The sequence below is a fragment of the Chelonus insularis genome, unplaced genomic scaffold (genome assembly GCF_013357705.1).
Source record: "Chelonus insularis isolate UGA/USDA-ARS -01 unplaced genomic scaffold, ASM1335770v1 contig_114_pilon, whole genome shotgun sequence".
Classification (NCBI taxonomy): domain Eukaryota; kingdom Metazoa; phylum Arthropoda; class Insecta; order Hymenoptera; family Braconidae; genus Chelonus; species Chelonus insularis.
The window spans coordinates 21,257-28,691 of NW_023276355.1; positions in this window are offsets into that span (position 1 = coordinate 21,257).

A 7,435-nucleotide genomic window follows, 5' to 3' on the forward strand; every position below is an offset into this window, starting at 1 on the left:
ATGAAGTGGGATTGAAAATTCCTACTTTATTTATACAGTCAGTAGAGAATTTACATGATCCTAAAATTGATCAAGAAGAATGTTTGAACAGAGATTGTGAAATTGAAACTCAATCAGATTTTAATAAACTAAATTTTAAAGATTTTAATACGGAAAAAATTTTGTCAATTGTTGAAAATTTTGAAAATGATAAAAGATTTAAAAAAATTATAAAGTTATTGAGATTAAGCCATTTAGGCGAAGAAGAAAAAAAACATGTTGAAAAAATTTTAAAAAAATATGCAGATCGGTTTCATATTCCAGATGAACCACTAGGGTCAACAGATGTATACAATCATAAAATACCTACTACTTCAGATATTCCTATAACAGTGAAACAATATCGTTCACCTCAGTTTTTGAAGACAGAAATTGAAAAACAAATTAAGGAGGAACTCGACACAGGCATTATTGGGCCTTCTGAGTCTCCTTATAACAGTCCAGTTTGGATCGTGCCTAAGAAACCAGATTCGCGAGGTAATAAAAGATGGCGAGTCGTTATAGATTACAGAAAATTAAATGAAAGAACTATTACTGACGCTTATCCATTACCAAATATTACTGATATTCTTGATCAATTAGGAGGTTCAATGTATTTCTCTGTGTTTGATTTAGCTTCCGGATATCATCAGATTAAGATGGATCCAAACGATAGCCATAAGACGGCGTTTTCAACTCCACAAGGACATTGGGAGTTTAAACGTATGCCGTTCGGGTTAAAAAACGCAACAGCAACGTTCCAAAGGTTAATGGATACGGTTTTGACTGGGTTGCAGGGTATATCGATTTTTGTTTATTTAGATGATATTGTAGTTTTCGCGAAAAATTTGGATGAGCATGGAAAAAGAATTGATGATTTAATGCAACGTTTACGTAAAGCTAATTTGTAATTGCAACCAGATAAATGTGAATTTTTACGCAGTGAAGTAAATTATCTGGGTCATATTATTAGTAATAAAGGGTTAAAACCTGATCCATCAAAATTAGATGCGGTTAAAAAATTTCCGGTACCGAAAACGCAAAAAAATATTAGAGCTTTTCTGGGTTTAACTGGATATTACAGAAGATTTATTAAGAATTTTTCAAAAATTGCAAAACCATTAACGCGTTTATTAGAAAAGAATAGAGATTTTAAATGGTCTCAAGAAGCACAGAGTGCTTTCGAGATATTAAAGGAAGCTTTATGTAAAGCTCCAGTATTACAATATCCAGATTTTTCAAAACCATTTATAATTACAACAGATGCTTCAGGCATTGCTGTTGGTGCAGTTTTATCTCAAGGGGAAATAGGTAAAGATAAACCTATTGCTTATCATTCCAGAGCGTTAAGAGGCGCTGAGTTGAAATATGATACATATGAAAAAGAAGCTTTGGCTATTGTTCAGGCTGTTAAAAATTTTAGGCCTTACATCTATGGGCATAAATTCACGTTAGTTACTGATCATAAACCATTGATCTGGTTTCAAGCTGCAAAAGAAGGAAACGCAAGAGTTCTTAAATGGCGTTTAAAATTAGCAGAATATGATTATGATGTTGTATATAAACCGGGAAAAATTAATTTGAACGCGGATGCATTGTCGCGAAATCCGGTAGAAGTTGTAAATGTTACTACTCGTGCTCAAGCAAAAGTAGGAAATGAAAAGAAAGATTGCTCCGATCTCGAATTGCGAATGAACAATAAAGTCAGTGATTTAAATGATTTATTAGAAAAATCGTCAAAGGAAAAAGAAAACGGCAATGTTACTCCCAATAAGAAAAGGGGTAGGCCGCGACAAGGAGTCGTAAACACGGATGGAGCTATGCTCAAGAAAAGAGGTAGGCCACCGAAAAAGGTGTTAGACTCTAAAGAACCTGATAATGTAAATACTCAAGGTATCTCTAGTGATGATGATACGAGATTTACTGGTTCTGGAAATCCTCATGATTCTGTCTCCGAGTCTGAAGTCGAGTCGGACAATGAATCGGATGATTCATTGGAGGATGTAGCTGTTGATGAACAAAAATTTAAGAAAATCAGGTCGAATATTATTTTATCGAAAGAATTATTTCGGTATAGAAAGGATAATTTAGTTTATTTTGTTGATGAGAGTGGACATCCTTGTGATGAGGGCTCTAAGAAATTAAAAGACCTTAATAAAATGTCTATAATTAAAGCTCCTAGAGTAGGGAGTATTTATTCGTTCAAGGTTAATCGAAAAGTTCATTTTGCATGTATAATTCGTGAATCGAAAGGAGAATCTATAATTCGAGTAAAAAGTCATTTAGGACGATGTTTGGTCAATTTAAAAGTCATGTTAAAAGAAAAGAATATTGAAACAGTTTCAGTTGCTTATTCAAAGTATATAGAAAATATTCCTTGGGATGATGTTTTATCAATGATTAAAGAAATTTTTGAGAATGAAAATATAAAGGTAATTATTTGTCTAGGAACTATTAGGCACGTTCCTCCGGATGAACGTGATAAAATTTTTGCTGAAGCACACTCTTTACCCATTGGTGGTCATAAAGGTGTGTCTAAAACATATAATAGATTAAAGCATAATTATTATTGGGAAGATTTAAAGGGCGACGTGCAACGTCGAATACAACAATGTTTAGATTGTCAATTAAAAAAATTAACTCGTGTTAAAAATAGGCAACCAATGATTATTACGGATACTCCAGGTACAGTGTTTGAGAAAATTGCAATGGACATAGTAGGTCCATTACCAGTTACATCACGAGGAAAATAATATATTTTAACAATTCAGGATCAATTATCGAAGTATAGTGTCGCAATTCCACTTGAAAATATGACCGCGATTTCGGTTGCGGATGCATTTACTAAAAGATTTATTTGTGTATTTGGAGCACCGAAGGTTTTATTGACTGATCAAGGCCGTAATTTTATTAGTGCTTTTATGCAAAGAATAATGAAAAGATTTAAAATAAAAAAGTTGCAGACAACCGCGTTTAGGCCACAATAAAATGGTTCTCTAGAGAGATCCCACCATGTGTTGGGAGAATATTTAAAACAATTCGCACGTAAAGATGACGAATGGGACGAGTGGTTAGAATGAGCCATGTTCTCATAAAATACGAGTGTTCATGAAGGTACGAAATTTACACCTTATGAACTTGTTTTTGGAAAAATAGCGCGCGTTCCGACGAATGAACCTCTGCATAACTTAGATCGTCTGCCAACGTATGAAAATTATGTAACAGATTTAGTGGAAAGATTAATGAACATACGTAAATTAGCTTATGAAAATCTAGTAGATTCGAAAGAAACGTCAAAGAAATATTATGACAGAAAAATGAAACCTATGGAGTTACATATAGGAGATAATGTTTTCTTAGAAAAAGGACCAAAGCCAAGTAAATTAGGTGATCATTATGATGGGCCATTTGAAGTTTTAGAGATATATCCAAATGGAAATGTCAAAATACTAATTAAGAATAAACCAAAAATAGTTCATTCTGATAGACTAAAAAAGTCGAAAATAACGATGTTCGAAGCTAAAGAACAATTGAAGAAGTCAAGAAAGCGAATAACTAAGGAGAAGGATCCAGATTATCGAAATTAATTTTTGTTGTTTTTTTTCTTTTTCAGTAACAATGCAGGGATTCCAAATTTTGTTATTGTTGATTGTAGTTGGAGCAGTTCAAGCCATTATTGGGTATGATTGCGGTTCTAAGTCGTTGAATATGACAACGATATCTCTATTAGACATTGAGGAATGCAATGTTGAAGATGAACATGTACAAATAGCAAATGTAAACCTTTTCTTACTGCAAATCAATGAATATGATCATGTTGAAATAAAACAATGTAAAGTTGAAATAAGTAGAACGGTGCATTATTGTGGAATGCATTCTCATGTTTCGGTTGTCGATAACGCGTACATGGATTATGTCCATTCCATGTCAAGGGAAGCATGCCAGATAGCGCACGATCATGGCACGCTTCGAATTGCTAACGCAGTAATAGATGGTTTACTATTAAATACAACTACAATAAGAAGCATCACCTTAGCAGGTTCATCAACTCAGAATGGAGCTTGTTCAGGTGCACAGTACTCAGATCCATACGGTACATGGAATTCTGTAGTAGTAATGGGCACTGTTCGTATTAGTTTACGATCAGCCATAGCCCGAGTAAAAACGGATTCCAATCAAATTTATTTGCCGTCCGGTTTTAAATGTAATTTAAATTCGGGAACATGTCTAAATCCCGAAGGAGGACATACCTCCTGGGATCAATTACCGCGTAGATATTGTTCTATAACAACATATTCAACATTATATAGAGGATTAGCTCAAAGATTAGAAACTAAAAAGGAAACGATTTATACAGTTCAGTCAAAAGATACTACATTTTCATTATCTGTAATTGGAGCTGAAGACTCATGTGGTCTCAAATTATTAAAGACTGAGCATCCAAAACTTTTCATAGTTATTGGAACTTCACTCGGTCAAGTAGAAGCAACTAAAGCAGTCAACATAACAACTGTTGATTCTACAGAACAGTCTGGCTATTGCATCAACTCAGCCCGATGAATTCGCCACAGATTCATGAAAAGACCTGGATTCATGGCAATTTTGGCTGGAGAAGTTATTCATATTGTACAATGTGTTCTAGTTGAAGTAAAGATTCAGCATACAGAAATTTGTTATAATAGAATACCAATATTAAGAAACAATCAAAGTTTTTTCTTATCACCAAAAACTCATATAATCACAAATCATGCAGCACAAATTCCCTGTAATTCGTCATTATTACAATTTTATAGAATTGGACAGACATGGTATAAGTTCATGCCAAAACCTGTCGAAACAGCACCGCCGATGAGTCTAAAACCAGACTCAAAAATTACTTGGGAATATAAAAACCCCGTTCATTTGGCGAGTAGCGGAATTTATACGTCCGAGGATTTGGAAACCATGAGGAATCGAATAATGTTCACCATGGAACAAGCAGCAGTATTAGAGACAGTTGCGGGAAAGGCAACCAGAGGATCTATATCAAATAAGCCATCAATTTATAATATGTTGGATGAAGAATCGTTGGAAAAATTAGCTAAGAATGCCTGGGAGAAGACCTGGGGAAGATTTGTCAGATTTGGGACTATCAGCGCAGGGTTCATTGGCGTGTTTATTGTTCTGAAAATATGTAAACTGATAATAGATACCATTGTACATGGTTACACACTTCATAGCGTGTACGGATAGTCATTGAAATTAATAGGAGCCCTCTGGGACTCAATAACATACTTATTGGTTCATTTGGCAAAAGATAATTCAGATAAATTATCTTCACCAAATGTAAGGATGTCGGATATAAATGTTGAACGTGGAGAAGAGGTTACAACAGCTGAAACTAGTTCTCCATTATATCCAGATATAGAAAATCAAAGAACAAAATGACAACTCGAGTATTTGTCAAGTGAATAACTTTCCGCAAAATTGGCCTACTCAACTTCAATTACTTTGCAGAAGGATGACAAAGGAGCCACCAGTAAGCTGCCAAAAGGTTTTCGGAAGGGTTCTAAAACAGTTATAAAATAGTTTATCATTGTCAACCAACAGTTAGAAAGTAATTTCAAAAAACTAACCATGTATGAATTGAGTGTTACTAATCTTATTGTAAAAGTTTAATTTTAAAAAGGAAAACGTCGTACTCGATCAAATTTTGTCACTCGCACTTCCGTCTAACACGGGGGGTGTAATGTCTGAATGTATTTTAATTATTTCACATAATTATTTAAAATATATTTTAAGTAAAGCTAAAAATGAATAGCAATAAAACTTAAGGATTGAGGTTAACGATTATTACTCAAGTTATTTTTTGAGTTTTCCTAAGATTTCGTTAAAGTAGAAAGGATTTCGAAGAATAGTTGAGGAAGTCATTTTTTAGATATTTTATTGCTTTTGGAAAACCCACGTGGCGAAAAGCAATAAAACTTTAAAAAAAGAGTACGTGACGTAAGAAGAGCGTTAGCTTTTCCAAAAAGGGAAAAGACCATGCGAAGGGACTTGTGCGCGCCTGAAGCAAGGGACTTCTAATTATGTCACATTCGACTAAATAAATACGTAAGGTTTGATGCATCAGTCAGTTGTCGAAAAAAGTAAGATCGAGATCAGATCGTCGTGGAACATCTCTTGAAATCGTAAGTCTTGAGTATTTTAACTTCCCAGTGGGAAGTTATAGTAATGGGTCCGATTTTGCGAATCGCTAATTTTGACATATCTCCACGTTTTAAGGTCCCCAGAGTTGAATACGATAGTTTTTACGTGGACGTCTGTGTGTGTGTATGTACGTATGTGCGTATGTGCGTATGTTCGTATGTTCGTACGTGCGTTCGGAATTATTTTTCGCCTCGATTATCTCGAGAACAAAAAATGATATCGACGTGGGACCAACTGCATTCGACGCGTAATTACGTAACTTAGAACTGAAAATGTTTTCAGGAAAATCGGTAGAGCCATTTTTTTGGCAGAATCAAAAAACTGGAAAAAAAGGAAATTACCTGAATTTGGCAATTTATAAATTATACCATTTTTTAGACAAAATTTCAAGATCATTGCAGAAATATGAATATTAAATGATTAGAATACTTGTATGGATATATGATGACAATATTTCATCGAAAAAAAAAAATTTAAAAAACAATATCAGCAATGAAAGAATTTTAAACTCGTGTCAGGATTGAGAAAACAGCATTAAAGACGCTATAATAGTCAATAATAATTGTCAATAATAAGAAATTGTGTTCATAACGATTGAACATTGTTAATAACAAATGATTATCGATCATAATAATATTTGAATAAAAAATTTTTTAATTGTTATAAACAATAAAAATAGAGATTTATGAAATATATTCGGATTCTTCTAACGCGCAATTTTTTCTTTTGCTAAAAAAAAGTTACCAACCGTACGACATGAATGGAAACTTATTCTTTTTGTTTATAACAATGAAATTCGTTGTAAATAATAAAAAAAAGGATCTATAAGGTACATTCCAATTCTTCTAACGCACAATTTTTTCTTTTACCGAAATAAAGTAACTAATCATATCAAATGAATAAAAACAGACTTATTTCGTTTATAACAATTCCATTTGTTATAAAAAATGGAAACGGGTTCTATTCAAATTGTTTTTTTATTTTTTCCACTGGGAAGTTGGTCGTGTGGACTTTCCGGGTCGCACCCAGACCACTGCAGAGCACTGATATTATTGATAATACTTCAAAGTTTGTAAATTTTTGTATGAAATTTATTTGATCGTCAAATTATTTTTAAATTGATATTTAAATTAATTCGCGAGAAAAAGTGAATAATTGCGCTGACTGAAACATCGAATAAGGACTAATTAATTGTAATTCATCTTGACCAGAGTAATAGGAATCATCT